The sequence below is a fragment of the Periplaneta americana genome, chromosome 14 (genome assembly GCF_040183065.1).
Source record: "Periplaneta americana isolate PAMFEO1 chromosome 14, P.americana_PAMFEO1_priV1, whole genome shotgun sequence".
In the NCBI taxonomy this organism is placed as follows: Eukaryota; Metazoa; Arthropoda; class Insecta; order Blattodea; family Blattidae; genus Periplaneta; species Periplaneta americana.
The window spans coordinates 127,624,894-127,641,394 of NC_091130.1; the positions used below are offsets into that span (position 1 = coordinate 127,624,894).

Below are 16,501 nucleotides of genomic sequence, written 5' to 3' on the forward strand. Positions count from 1 at the left end.
CGTCTGCAGCTTTAATATTCTTTGGAAGCCACGGTGGTGGGTTCAAATCCGATGACGTTATTTCGTTGTCAATGTGATATCCTGTGTTGTCTCAGGTGGAGACGCGGAGTCGTGCTGATTCCATTTCCTTCTAAATATTCAATGTTGGAGCAGCTATCTGAAAAAAGTGGGAGATGAGTGTATTAGTGCTATATCTAGTGGCAACATTGTAAACATTTTCCATCTTCGTCGTCTCGTCCTTGTCATCGTCATCATCATTATCACCGTTATCGTCGTCACCTCCACCCCCACACCACCATAAAACCTCTTTATTCTTTTTATTAAACAGATTATGATGAGCAGACAGCGGAAAAAAGTCATGTTTACGGTTTACAAGTATTGTACGCATAGACTATAGCATGAGGTGTGCACGCTTCCCAAGTAGGTAGCTACAACACGGTACCGTCCGCAGAGAGCACCACGCGAACACCAAAAACAACTGCCACTCTGCGTTCTCAGTCAGTCCTAGTCCGTACGTGAACATAGAACATTGAGATACGTAAACATATTATTCATTTGTGTTCAGTGAAGTGATCATAATGCCGAAGACAGATGTTAAAAAAACATAGGGTGTATTCTTTAATACAAAAATATGGTGTCCACATTTTAGTAGTGATAATGGTGAAACAATTAAATATCGGTTATGTATGTGTGCATTAAAAAATATAACAAAACAATCGATAGAATATCAGTGTAATACACAGAAACACATGAAAAATGTTGCTCTATGTTAGAAGAAAATAAGGGTTCAAGTTCAAATTCCGCCTCAAATATGAAATATGACTTTTGCCAGGATTTGTTTCGAATGATGATAAGCTGCAATATTCCATTCAAAACGTTGGACAATCCTCACTTTAAAGGGTTTATAGAAAAGTATACAAAATATCAGGCACCTTCTAAATCATCGCACGTGCCTCTAGTATGCCTACTGTGCTTACGTAAACAACAACCCTCTGACGAGACAAACTACTCGCGTTGTAGTTACCTTCACATCCCAATGACTTTCTTCCGCTGTCTAATGATGAGTATGTCAGACCTGCATATTTCAATTTATCTACGTTATTATTTTTATCACTAAAACTAATGCACTTGTTTAGTAGTAAGCAATCACATCATGGAAATCGCCCAAAGTTTAAGACACCGCCAGAAAGAAGGGACAGAAAATAAGACTGACAAGTTGTAGGAATAAAAATGTTAATAAGGCCTACAGGTTTAAATCCCGCACCACGAGGAGAAATCAGAAGTATGTAAGCAGGAAGAGGAAAGTTTTGCTGAAAATTATTCTAAATGTCAGATAATAGCCTTTTGTGGTTGCCTGTTTAATGCTATTTTCTCTGCTCTTCTGTAAGAGCCATCTTCAAGAATACAGTGGAGTTCTTCATTAATAGAGGAGACAGCATCCACGGACTCTATGATACCTGTTGTTACGCAATTACATTCCTTTCCGACAGAAGCCCCACACTTGATAAATATTTATTTTAAAATAACAATAAAGAATGAAATTAATCTACCTGTAGCAAAATCAACCCAATAATTTCTCTACATTTTCAGGAAGCAGACTGTATCGTCTATCTGTCAATATGATATTAGCCTATATGATAAGTTTAGTTTCACATCACATGATGTAGCGAGAGAATATTTATAGCTTGCCACACTCAAGTACTTTTGTTTTCAGGTTGATTCGGAAGGAATATTCCTTTGACAGTACTTTTCCAAAAAACCTCTGAATTTTGAATTTCCAATTTCCATTCTTCTTCAGGAAAGTATTTGATATTAATGCCCACCATAATTTCTCCAAAACACCGATGCTGTGATTCTGTTGACGTATGAATTCGTGAGCAACGTTTGAACTTAGGTCTGAGATCCACTTTCTTGCATGATACTGTAGTTAAAACTTTGTTTTACTACTAACATTAATTAGATAAACACAAAATAGTAATGTTTTGTGTATTTGCATTTATTTCTTAAGTAATGCTGAATTTAATACAATAATTTTATACCAACATCTTTGTTACAATAGATGCAGAACATTATATTTCCATTACTTGTATAGCATTTAAAATCAGGTAACGGGGCTTGAATTAAGGTAACTGCACCGAAAGCTGACACTGCCTCAAAGCCTGACACTTTTAGTTTCAATGTGTTATAATAAGATTACATGTAGGATATCCTCGAAAAAGCAGTTCCAAAATATGACAATAAGAACAAATATATCAAGTAAAAGAAATTGAAAAATACGACGTCACACTGACTTAAATTGACCTCAAAGTTTGATCATTTTCTTACAGTAAGAGCTTTTAGGAATTCTCGACATTATATGATATATTTCGAAAGAAAGTTTCATTTTTTTTTCAATATTGTTCTCATAACTTAACTGTTTCCTTGTACTGTTTAATATAAATAATGTTTTATTTGTCAGTGATGAATTAATTTAACTCATATAGAAAATTTTTATGTTAAGTGTTAATTTTTGGAGCATATACCTACATGTCAGCCTTTGGGACAAAGCTATTTTTGTTGTGTCAGTTATTAGTGCAAGGAACATACTTAATTGAAAAAAATATATAAATATTTGTTCTTCATATAAAGCTTTAGTTTTTGTGTGTCTCCAATTGACAAAAATAAGTAGGGTCTACTGTATATTCTCTCTGTTACCTGTATCAACTCATATAAATAATTAATTTGCTTATAATAAAGCAAAATTCATAATTTGTTTCAAGTGTCAGCCTTTGGTACACTTACCTTACACTTTTCGACATTTTCACAAACAAGTAAAAAGTGAGCACACGAATAATGCAAAAATAAACTGTAAAGTGAGCATGAAGAGAAACCACTTTCTGTACTGAAGGTTAAGGCTGATAAACACAACCCTATCGATTATTTTATTACAGTCAAATGAAAATATTTGTAAACTATCAACATTTGCTAAATATTTTAAACAAATATGAAAATTTTCTTAAAAATTAAGACTTTTTTCAAACATTATGAAATATAAAAACCTTTTAAAATTTATTTACATTCTCCAGTTTCTAAAACGTACAAATTTCTGGATCCAACTCACTTCTTTATAGTTTAGAATATGAAATTTCATAACTTTACTCGCTCTAATTTATCATCATCGTTGTCGTCATCAAGAGCTTCAATCAAATTATCTAATTACTAGAGATTGAACAACGATCGAGAAAGCAAGACTAACAGCGCCCGCAAAAGCCAAAAAACCCGCGCGACAATGTCTGCGTAAAGACTGCTTGTGTGTGTTTCGAGACGTTGAGATTGATCACTCCCGAAGCCCCGAACGTCAAGCAGCCTTGAATCGCCACAGTTGTGTATACCTGACTGAACTTTTATCTACTTTGGCAACCGTTATATATGTATAAACAATCAAGTAGCCTATGTTAAACATTATCTCTACCTTTCAATGTATAATAATCCGTTCCCCAGTCTTTATTTAATTACTAGGCCCTTATTAAAAGGCTAGGAATTTTCTTTTCATATATTTGAAATCAAGTGTGCATTCTCAAGTAAAATGATATTAACGTTATGTTTTATGTTCCTTATAAATGCTAATTTATTTGAGAATTGTTTTTTTTTCTATTTAGGCCTATATAACCATAGGTAATATATTATAATAGAACCAGAACATTTTGATAACTAAAATACTGTTCTGTTTTGTCTTTTTGTCTCATTTAAACATTTATAATGTTATTTATTTCAATGATGTATCTTATTCAAAGTTACGAAATCTTTCCACGCCGACCAAACAAATGCAACGCACACCGCGAGCGAGAGCAGCAGTTAGTTTTGTTTATCTCTACTCATTCATATATCGGCAACAATAATTACAATGCATCTCTTGATTCAGTTAGGTTTTAATAGATGACATACTGTATGCATATAAATCTACTTCGTTGTTAGCCAGACAGACGTAAACGACATTATAATTTGACAAGAGACTAACATATTACGGATTTCAACACTGTTGACATTTTTCCTCTTCAGCTGACAGTTGGTTTGTTTTATCTCTTGATTAGTGACAGTTGAAGGACGCCGTATTCCGTACATTCTACAGATAAATGAATTATCTATGCCTTGTCTTTCTTAAGCTCTTACTCCCTATAAACGTGTCAAGTTAATATACGAAGAAAACTTTGATTTAATCAGACGTGAACATTGTGAAAGTTGGGTGTGTTACCATCATGACAGTAAGTACTTCTCAACTTTAAAGACAAGTCAAGCACTTGATTATTCAGTACGACAGGTAAATTGTATTCTTGACGCATGTCATATTTGAGTCCAAGTAGCTATCAATATATGATTTACTTCTGAGACTTGCAATGCAATCACGGTAAAATGAAGTCCTCAAAAATAATTATTTTTGCACGATATTGTGTTTTCTCGTCGGTACAGCAAACGGCCGTCACGATTTAAAGTTGATTTTACTGAATTCAGAGTTGCCAACCTAGATAAGTATGTTGAAATATTACAAATAACTGCTCTAGAGTCGTAATGAAAACCATTGCCTTCTATGTATGCTACAATCCTACAATGCATGTAAAATTCATATGCAAACGGCAGTATTAATTAATCTATTCGGCGGTATATACACATACTAAAACTGGAACGATACAGAGAAGATTAGCATGGCTCCTATGGAAGGATGACACGCAAAGTCATTGTAAATAGATAACGTAATCAGTGTTAAGATATTGTAAATAGTAAAGTCAGTATTAGTGAAAGTGTAAGATAAGTTTTGTAAATAGTAAAGTCAGTGTTGAGAAAGTGTCGGGTAAATAGTGTAAATAGCAATCAGTGTTGTTGTCAGAGTGCCAGTGTCAGTATAATGTATGTAGTGCAAGAAAAAACAAATGAACAAAGAACAGAGTGCTGAGACTAGTTAAAGTTGAACAGGGTTATTAACCATGTCACAATAGTAATATACGTTACAAGAGCGGTATGTTGACGTTTTCATGTTCGAGGAAAAGATTGAAAAAGCGAAACGTAGTTGAGCTTTTTTAATTTCCGAGAACATGAAAACAAACATACTGCTCGTGTATTGTACATTATTTTGTGCGAAGATCGTTTATTACATTCCTGAAAGACGAATTTCTAATTAGTTGCAATGAAATCTCCATGTTGGTTTCTGTTTAATGACGGCAACTTCGGAAAACCAAAATATCATTCTTCAACATTGTTGCTATAAAATGTTTTCTGTGTTTACTATACTCCAGCAGGCCGTGATATACGTCTGTCTCTTTCCCCCCCCCCCAGTCTATAAATGCGAACTTAAAACAAACGGTAAGGTTATGTAATGATTTATTTTTCATTTTAATATTTTAACAATATTATTTATATAACATATTGCAGTAATAACATCGGCATCTGGAATCTTGTTGATTTTTTTCACGGCTTTCTTAATGTTACTTGTATCAGGAATGCAATACGTTTCGTGGAGTAGTAGACTTTACTTAATTTTTGCAAATATTTAAAAACAATAATTAACATTGCAATTTAGGTGAAATTGCAGTGGTAAGTTTCCAGTTTATAATTATTACTATGTTAAACGTCTCTAAAAATAATATGTTAAAAGCCTAAAGCAGTAAAATGAATGTCGCGCTTAAGCGGTAAGAAGAGGGAAATTGTTATGTGTGTTACGTTGGGAATACTGAATGTGGTATTTCTCACTTACCGCGTATTGGTTCTGTGCGGAAAACAAGCAAATACGCACGATCTCGCACAAAAGTAGTATTCACGACAAGCTCGTCTGGATTGGCTCACCAAGCGATTACACTTGAGCCATCCCTGTCGAGGGGGTTCTAATCCTATCACAGGAAGCCTATGCCCAACATGGGACATCATGGCTAACATTCATTCATTCATTCATTACACGAAACAAATCAATGCATTTTAAATGTACTGAACTTTATTTAAACAATTCAAACTTCACTTAACAAAAAGAAATAAAAATTATTCCAATTGAACACGAAATATTACTCGTACAAGTACCTGAATCATTTTTACTCCTTCACAATGAAGTTGATTACGAAGTATGTACGTTGGCCAGACTGCTAACCTTCAGTCAGCTGTTCATGGTGTAATGTATAGTAGTGGAAAAAAAACAACCGGACTGACCCTTGTAGCTGATTTCAGAGCCTTGTTCACTCAGAGCACGATAGACTGGTAACTAAGACTTCCGTGGTTCGAATCCTGCCTGGGAAGGAAACTTTTTTTTGTTCCTTATTCAAATTTATTCTCAATACTTTTCGATTGCAGCGATACTACTTAACTTATTATACCCAGAACATGAATTTTACCAGCTTATTTTCTAATTACTTTCGAAATGTGCTACGTCAGCAGTCGAAACTACAACAATTTCAATAGATTACTCGCTATCTTGTGAATGCGGGCGTGGCATGCGCAGTGGCCCATTTCGGGGACTTTGATTATTCCGTCGGTCTGTCTTATTTTTGCCACTACTTACGTAGTGTATATTAAGATTTTAATAAACATTATTTTCAAAATATACCGTGCAAAGAATACTGTACAATACACGTTTGTGAAATGCATTACAAAATCTCGGAAATTGAAAAACTCGCTCTGCTCGTCTTTAAAACTTTTTCTCGATTTTGTAAACAGCACTTCCCAACCTTGTATCGTAATATACTATTCCTATGTCTTATATGTTCATTATAAAAGGCCTAAGTGCATAAGAAGTTGGACAGAACTTTTCTATACCGCTACGCAGAAAACCTTTATCGGCGAACATGAGAAACTGCACGTGTTTCTTGTACATTCCGTGCACATTATTACTAAGTGTCTTGATTGTGACAAATTTTCTTTAAAAGTATATCAGCCAACACCAACATTGCGTTGTAGCGGTATAGCGAAGATTTGCTCGTTTAGTATATTAATTATATTCATAAAATGTTACGCTACCGTGAAATTAAATATTACGATTCAGAGCGTTAGTTTCGGAGTAGCCCAAGCGTTAACATCTCTAGCTAAAAGTGCAGTGAGTACAGATTCAAGTCAAATAAGGAAATTAAATTCATCTAATTCTCGTAGGGCCGTATTCATAGACATTTTTAGCGCGGGCTTCCGGTGGATGATCAGCGTTTTTCGTATTCATAAACCAGTGTTAGCGATAGGATATGATTTGAATTCTGTACAAGTAACCAGTGGATAGACGGGGCTAGTTTAGCACACTCGTAGCGCGTGCTGCGAAATGTCTATGAATAGCATCCATAGAGACTTATTTTGTGACATATACAGTATCTTGTATTTATTCTAATTGTCCTAAGCGATGTGTTTACGTAATGTTAATCAATAGGTAGGAGTCTCCTTCTTGCTTGTAAATGTCAAACTTTATTCCACAAATTTCCTCAGGGGTGGAGATGGAACGGAGAAAACGGTCCATTCCTTGACAGATGGCCAAGATCGAGATGGTGACGTTAAATTTGTAGTTAAGGGGAGACTGTACTTCCATATCTTACAATGTTAAATTCCTCAATTTTGGGTGCACTTTTCTCTTAAGTTATAAAAGATACAAATGTAGAAAAATAGGGCATATGTAACTTACTTTAATGTATAGAATCGGCTGGATAAATTTAAAATTCCATTGAGCGGTTGGCAAAAAAAAATTTCATTGATAACATTTTTTGCATTACAATATAAATTCCACAAGGGTAGCTGCCCTTCAGTAAGGGTTGCTAAAAGACATAGCATACTAAACAAATAAAAAATAAAAATAAACATTTGTGTTATGATTACTATTTTCTAATGGAAGCTACCCTTGGGAAAGCACGTTTATTCAATAATTATTAATAGGCCTAATCAGATAGAATATGAAGAAATTTAGGTGTACAGGTGATTAGTTTTACTTTCGTTCAAAGCAAGTCCATTTGCATTAAAACATGTTTTTGCTTCTGATTGATATAATGCTAATTCATTTATATGTTGTTTAGATTCCTGTGATTAAAAAAATAGTATCGTCAGAGTATAGCAATACTTTCGCAAGTGCTTTATGATTTATATCGTGAATAGCTATTAGAAATAAAACTGGTCCAAGAATAGAACCTTGGGGTACGCTGTACTGAACAATTTTAATATCTGATTTATTATCATTAATTATAACACATTCCTTTCTGCCAACAATATATGAATTCAATATCAAAAGTTCTTTATCTGTTATGTATAACATATTTTAATTTTGCTATGTATGTACTAGGTATAAGCAAATGGAAGAAAATATGGTTTCTGTTATTGTGAAATATTACATTCTTCATTTTATCATATGTAGATACTTTGACTGTATTGTCCGAATTTCTTAATTTCGGATATATAAATTTAGTAGAAATTTCCTACCAGTTATTTATTTAATGTTAATGCCCAATTACATTTCTTTGCACATTTCATTCTAATGGTACACCTGATGTCAGTTGTTAGCAATTATGTTTGCAATTAAGATAGATAATTTCAAGTAGTCCAAAATGTGACAAGTTTACATAGTACGAAGCTGTTTATCCTATTAACAAGACTGACTGTCCTTCATTCACCTCTGCGTGATACTGTCTTTCTTATCAGATGTTGCTTAAGAGCGAGTTTATATTACATCAGCGTTCAAATATGTAAAATCACTGTGTAACCTTACACAACTCATTTATATTACTTTTACAAATCCGTTAATTGCAATTCGCAGAGAAAACGTCTACTTTTATAATTATTTAAATATTGATATTTTAAAATTGACGTTTGCAAATTCGCACAAGATACCAGCATTCTATATTAAATGAGGATACACTTGCAATTAGCACATACCAAAGTCTATTCCGCATACTTTGAATTTAATAATGTAATTATGCTTTGAAAGCAAGTTGAACGTTCTCTCAAGACTTCCTCTCCAACCCAAGTGCATTCAAAGGTCTAGGAACTACTCAATACACATAACATTATTACGCTGCGGTTAAAGCCTAATAATACCTTAGAAAGGCTTTCTCTGATAATACATCTTGTCTCAGGCTTTCTGTGATAGATGGATCCTCATTGTACGTCTCTCCTAATAGCTTTCAAACTCCTATTCTAGTCTGGGTTGGATCAAACAGCCTCTCACAGGCGATTGAATGTTAATTTTATGTCCATCGTTCTTCTTTATGCAAGAAACCAATGAAGGAATATTTTAAAGATCAGGTAGGTTGTCTAAAAAATCTGAAAACTAGTGCTGATGATCGATCAAAATATCTAATCATTAACTATTTGAATTTAATCGATTAATCGATACATTAATAGAGCTTTTATCGATTTGAAAAAAATGTTTTAATATAATGTAATATACAATTATTGTTAAATTTAACTTGTGTTCGGTGATAAGCATAAGTATTAAATGTTATATATCTGTATATATTGTATCGTTATATTACAAAACAACTATTTTAATTATTTACTAACATATTTATTATGAGGCTTATAATTTATTGTGTCAATTTCTCCGAGAATTTTTGAGACAAACATAAATAACAAAAAGTATGAAGACTCACCTAGTTAATACTGCTTCATACATGATTTTAAACATGTGAGTGCATTCACATGCTTCGAATTAAATGCTGCTCTGCATTTAGTAACAATATTTCCTGCATCACTAAACACAAAAAAAAAAAAATCTGTCAAGCACTTCTCCAGATCGTTCAATTTAAATCCAAACGTTACCTCTCAAATTCTCATAACACACAATGGAGTTTACACTTTTCACAAACCATAGAAAACTGATTTTTTTTTTCTTTATCAAACTGAACACACAACCTTCATATACAAACCCAGTACAGGAACTGCAACTGCAAAAGTACAGCGGTCGAAACAGAAGACTGGTTCCTATTGTAATCGAATTACCAGATTTTAGAAAGAGAAGAAGATAGTTACGTTCTCACTTGCACATAGTATAGATATGACTATTTTATAAGGGATGAGGGGGACGAATCCCAGAAAAGTATATATTTCATATGATAGGAAGATGAGCTGACAACAAGGTGGAAGTTTTCTTGAAAAACCATAAAACTTAACAAGGGTTTCGGATTGTGTTTTAACTTTCAATAGAGGTAGATTAGGTCACTGTCCTTATATTTCCATCTCTTTTTGAAGTGTTTGTGCAAAATTTTTCCTACGCTCCTGCTTTCCAGTTAGAAAATAACAGTACTATTGTGTTTTTTAAGTAAGCAATTTCCGAGAGAGGAATATTGTCGGAAATTTTAGTATGAGTTTATGTTAAATAATAATTAATATCAAATGCAACCCATTAATTTTAATCGACTCGATTATTCGATTAAATATTTTTATCGATTAATCTTACAACATAAATTGATGGATTAATCAATTAAATCCAACAACACTACTGAAAACCATTCATACTCCTCTAACTACACGCGATTAGTCTTATTTTCAATTTGGTCGTAATAGCCTGTCCTCGTTCGTGATAGCTTCCTGCTTTACTAATTACATCAAAAGTATTGAAAAACATAATTATAAAACAATATCTGCAGAGTTAATCCTAAGTAATGTCATTAATAAAGGGGGTTATTCTTCGCGATATTTCAAACAAAAAAGTTAATCACTGATGGCAAAGGAAAATGCATACAACACCAACATAATAGACAACATCATAAGAAAGACTAAGAGAAGCTCATGTTGTATGTAAAACAAAACTATAACATATTGGTGGAAAGTTCACAGTTTTCTTTTTTTTTTTTTTTTTTTTTCAGAAAAAAAAAAGTTTTTTTCCCCAAGGATTTAACCACTTCTTATTCGGTAACTATTGCGAGTAGGATCGTGATTTTTGCCCATATCGATAGAAAATCTAATAAAGAATAATTTAATTTATCCTTCTGGCGTATTTCAATAGCGCGCACGATTTTCGTGTAAATTTAATTTTAAAAACCTCTAATTTCAAGCCACTGATCAATCCGACCAGATAGCAACAATCTAGGCAGAAAGGGAGATGAAAGGTAGTTCACCTAGGGAGACAGACCTGAATTCGTTGACCTCTTACATTTTGTATTACTTAGCGACGATGTTGTCAGACTGTTGAAACTTCGAACTAAGTTTTGTAATTAACCGTGCATTTAATCAAAAAACGTAACATAGGTTTTCTATACATTTAAATGTACCCAATCGTCCCTTTAAATCTTCAGAATTATTTCACTTCCACCCTGTATACAGGCTATTAAAAATAACGTTTACAACGTTTCAGGGATGGTGAATGAGGTAAAAACAAACATCTCTTGTAAGTGACAAAACTTTGACAGATGCGCCGTTTATTATGTACGTAAGTGTTAGTGTAATCCATTATAGTGTAATCCATAAGGAACGAGACCAATTGTCGTTTTAGAGGTGGTGTGCAAACTGCCGTCCATTGAAGGCATTGCGCAACTGGTACTTTCGTACTGTGGAATGTCTGCAATGCTCAAAAAGGCTAACATTGTCTCTAATAACATGTGCAGCTTCAACAACGCGAGCAACTAAGTCTTCTACCGTATCGATCGGTGTCTCATACACAAGACGTTTCATGTCTCCCCACAAAAAGAAATCCAGTGGGTTAGGTCCGGTGATCGAGGTGGCCACGGTACCGGCCCACCCCTGCCAATCCAACTACCGGGGAATATAGCATTTACGTGGTTCCTGACACGACGATCAGTGTGCGGAGGGGCACCGTCATGCTGAAACCATATTTATTCTCTGATGTTCAATGAGATATTTTCTAAAAGTTCTGGTAGGACGTCGCGTAGAAAAACAAAATAATTACCACCACGGAGACTGTTAGGGACTCTTTTAACTTGTTGCAGGCACTGCAATACAAACAGAACTAACCAGTGTGTGTTGTGACGGAAGTCAAGCCATCTACCCTTCAGGCCATCTTGCGGCAAAACGGCGCATCAGCTAAAGTTTTGCCACTTAAAAAAGATGTTTGTTTTTACCTCCTCTATCATCCCTGAAGCATTTTAACAGTAATATACGTTACAAGAGCGGTATGTTGACGTTTTCATGGTCGAGGAAAAGACTGAAAAAGCGAAACGTAGTTGAGCTTTTTTAATTTCCGAGAACATGAAAACAAACATACCGCTCGTGTATCGTACATTATTTTGTGCGAAGATCGTTTATTACATACCTGAAAGACGAATTTCTAATTAGTTGCAATGAAATCTCCATCTTGGTTTCTGTTTAATGACGGCAACTTCGGAAAACCAAAATATCTTTCTTGCTATAAAATGTTTTCTGTGTTTACTATACTCCAGCAGGCCGTGATATACGTCTGTCTTTTTTTTCCCCCAGTCTATAAATGCGAACTTAAAACAAACGGTAAGGTTATGTAATGATTTATTTTTCATTTTAATATTTTAACAATATTATTTATATAACATATTGCAGTAATAACATCCGCATCTGAAATCTTGTTGATTTTTTCACGGCTTCCTTAATGTTATTTGTATCAGGAATGCAATAAGTTTCGTGGAGTAGTAGACTTTACTTAATTTTTGCAAATATTTAAAAACAATAATTAACATTGCAATTTAGGTGAAATTGCAGTGGTAAGTTTCCAATTTATAATTATTTCTATGTTAAACGTCTCTAAAAATAATATGTTAAAAGCCTAAAGCAGTAAAATTAATGTCGCGCTTAAGCGGTAAGAAGAGGGAAATTGTTATGTGTGTTACGTTGGGAATACTGAATGTGGTATTTCACACTTACCACGTATTGGTTCTGTGCGGAAAAGAAGCAAATACGCACGATCTCGCACAAACGTTATTTTAACATCCTGTATACATTCTTTTATTTTTTTATTTTAGTAGGTTATTTTACGACGCTTTATCAACATCTTAAGCTATTTAGCGTCTGAATGAGGTGGAGGTGATAATGCCGGTAAAATGAGTCCGGGGTCCAGCACCGAAAGTTACCCAGCATTTGCTCATATTGGGTTGAGGGTAAACCCCGGAAGAAATCTCAACCAGGTAACTTGCCCCGACCGGGAATCGAACCCGGGCCACCCAGTTTCGCGATCAGACGCGCTAACCGTTACTCCACAAGTGTGGACTACATTCTTTTATTCACAAGGCGTTGTAAAAAATTACATTGAAAATACCAAGTTTAGCTACATTATACTGCACAAGATAGGCCTATAGTGTATAATATCCGCTCAAGAAAATCCATGAATTCATGATCACTGTAACTTTTCTTATCCATTCAAGTTTGTCCCAAGGCATAACTGGTAACCTCAAGAATAATGAGTATGAGTGTACGATATCACGATTGCTCATAATTGGATTTTGATCGTTCAATAACAAGCATTATCAAATTAATATGTTTTAAGTAAACAAGTTAATCCCAGTTATCCAAAGATTGTCAATGCAAAGTTCACTCTCGTCTTGAGATTTGCATCATTCACACTGCAGCGCAGTTACGATAACCCGAACCCTGTCTCCATATTTCACAACATGATTCAGTATTTACAGCTGCAGTTTGGCTCTGGTGAAAAACGACTATAGTCCATCCAGTTGTTCTTGAGCCCTGTGGTAGAACTTCACTTTTAAAGTACAATCTTCCGCTACTCGAATTTCTTCCTTCTCTACCGCTTTCTACAACCTGTTCGCATTACAACGGGTCTCTTTATTTGTTGGATGAACAGTCATGAATCTTACAATCTAAATTCTTCCAAGTTCTAGTGATATACACGGAGTGAAAAAAACTGAGCGAAGTTGCCGTTACTTGAATGTGCAAAGATGGAAGCTACTAAAATATAATAAAATTTAAAATGTGTTAATGTCTTCAATTTAATTAAGTAAATTTATTATACCTAAATCAATAATCGGTCTATTTTGTATCCTCTAATTTTGGATTTTTGTTTGTATATATGTTACAGTCAGAACGCGAATTCCGTCAAGTTTCTAGAAAATTCTAATTCTGACAAAACTCTTTAGGAAATTCCAGTTTCCACTTATGTAATTCAGCTACATCTAGAAATAACAATGGATTTTTAGGAAATTCTAGTTTTGACTAATACAATTCAGTAAGGTCTAGAAATAACTTATTGTTATTAGTAAAAAACCCGTTGTAATTATAATTGGTGGAGTGAAGAACTTGATTTCAGCAGGTGAACTTGTGAAATATTATTTACCTGCCGAGGAAATATTCGATGTTATTGAAAGCGTACATGTAGCTACAGGACATGGAACTAGAGACAGGCTGAAAATGGAAAAATCAAGGAAATATGCCAGTATAACCCTTCAAATGATATCGACATGCGAAACTTGCTCATAGCAATCAGTTATTTCTAGATCTAACTTCATTATATTAGTCAAAACTAGAATTTCCTAAAGAGCATAGCTATTTCTAGATGTAACTGAATTACGTAAGTGAGAACTAGAATTTCTTAAAGAGTTTTGTCACAACTAGAATTTGATCGAAACTTCATGTTTTGACTGATTTTGCGTTCTGACTGTAACATATATACAGGATTTCCCGGTCTCTGATCGAGTCAATAACCCTGATATAACAGATATTTAACCCTTGCGGTGAATTTCGGTAAATTCGGAGGGCCTAAGTAGTCAAATCCACTTTCCTCACCTCCACGCTGAGGCCCTCTGGGATCTTTTAAGATGCGAAAGAGAGAGTTGTGTGCGAAAAGCAACGCGAAGCTACTGCATTTATCTTTCCCAAGAAAAACTGCAAACATGGCATGTTAAATGTTTTCAGAACATGGGAGGAGTGATAGTAGCAGGAAGAAGTATAAAGTGCACAAGATTTGCTGATGATATGGTGTTGTTAGCAGAAGAGGAGATGACACTAAAGGATATGATACTGGAGCTAAATGACAGCTGTGAGGAGTATGGGATGAAGATAAACACAAATAAGACGAAGAGCATGACCATAGGAAGAAAAATGAAGAAGATGAACTTGCGAATTCTAAATGAGGCAGTAGAGCAAGTGGACAGCTTCAAATACTTGGGATGAGCTGCTGCCAGGAAGTCAGAAGGAGGATAGCAATGGTCAAGGAAGCTTTTAACAGAAAAAGGAGCATCTTCTGGGGACCTCTGGAAAAATAACTAAGGAAAAGACAAGTGAAGTGCTTTGTATGGAGTGTGGCATTGTATGGAGCAGAAACATGGACATTACGACGAAGTGAAGAGAAGCAAATAGAAGCATTTGAAATGTGGAAGAATGGTATGTGTGAAGTGGACAGACAGAATAAGAAACGAAGCTGTGTTGGAAAGAATAGGTGAAGAAAGAATGATGCTGAAACTGATTAGGAAGAGGCAGTTTCTTCTCGACCAGTGACCCAACCAATTCTTTTTCTCTTCCTGATCAATTGGATGTCCATTTCACACGCTTCATTCTTCTCCATATCCACATTTCAAATGCTTCTAGTAGTTTCTCTTCACTTCGTCGTAATGCTTATGTTTCGGTCCCATGCAAAGCACTGCACTAGTCTCTTCCTTAGTTCTTTTTCCAGAGGTCCGCAGATGATGTTCCTTCTTATATTAAAACTTCCTTTGCCATTGTTATCTTCCTTTTGACTTCCTGGCAGCAGCTCATGTTACTACTTATAATACATTCCAAATATTTGAAGATGTCCACTTGCACTACTGCCTCATTTAGAATATGCACGTTTGCCTTCTATATTTTTCTTCCGATAACATTGTCTTCGTCTTGTTTGCATTTATCTTCATCCAATACTACTCACAGTTGTCATTTCATTTGACCACAATAGTTTGAATAGACGATACTGACAGGAAGAGCAATGGGCTTTATGAACAGTTTTTTTTTTAGGTGTCAGGCATAATGGGCTAAACAGAGTAGGTATAATTACTCAGTCAGGAGAACGCGAGCGGAAGAAATGTGACCTTTTTAACTGTGCCTGTTGATTATTGTATACATCGCACAGGTAAGCACAGTAGAGAGGTTATTACTCATGCCGAAAACATTAGTTACAATATGCGTATAGAAATTAAATAATACTAATTATTTTTATAAAGTATTAGTTAATAATTGCTTAATTATAATAATTAACAGCTTATCTTCTCACAACCTATAGAGGATTTCACGTTAAGAAAAAATCGTTGGTTTTAGGGGCATTGCGTAATACATTGTACAAGCTATGTGGTAGGTAGGCGTTTCTATGGTAACTGGTCATTTGATGGAATAGCTCCATATGCCCAATGCTTGTTTCTTATCGTGAAATCCTCTATAAGCACAATAGCGATGACCGGAAACTGAAGAAGTCTGCATATTTTTTTAATGAATAGTAAGTAACCTACCGCTACTTTGTCACTTTACGTAAGCATTTATATCACTGACATTACTTCCTATGCTCCTCACCTCCCGCTCTTCATCTCGAGAGTAACAAACACTAGCTCTTCAGGTATCGCTATACAGAATGTCCATAAAATAAGTAACTATTTTTATGAAAACGATATAGTTCATGATA

The 16,501-nt window shown here is 34.6% G+C and overlaps 1 protein-coding gene and 1 pseudogene across 1 annotated transcript in view; both read left to right on the forward strand.

The window, feature by feature from the left end:
• The window catches only part of fz2 (frizzled 2), a 424,525-nt gene that overhangs the window by 86,757 nt on the left and 321,267 nt on the right, over positions 1–16,501 (forward strand). The gene's annotated exons all lie outside the window — the stretch shown is intronic.
• On the forward strand, positions 4,636–4,732 carry LOC138714011 (U6 spliceosomal RNA; annotated as a pseudogene).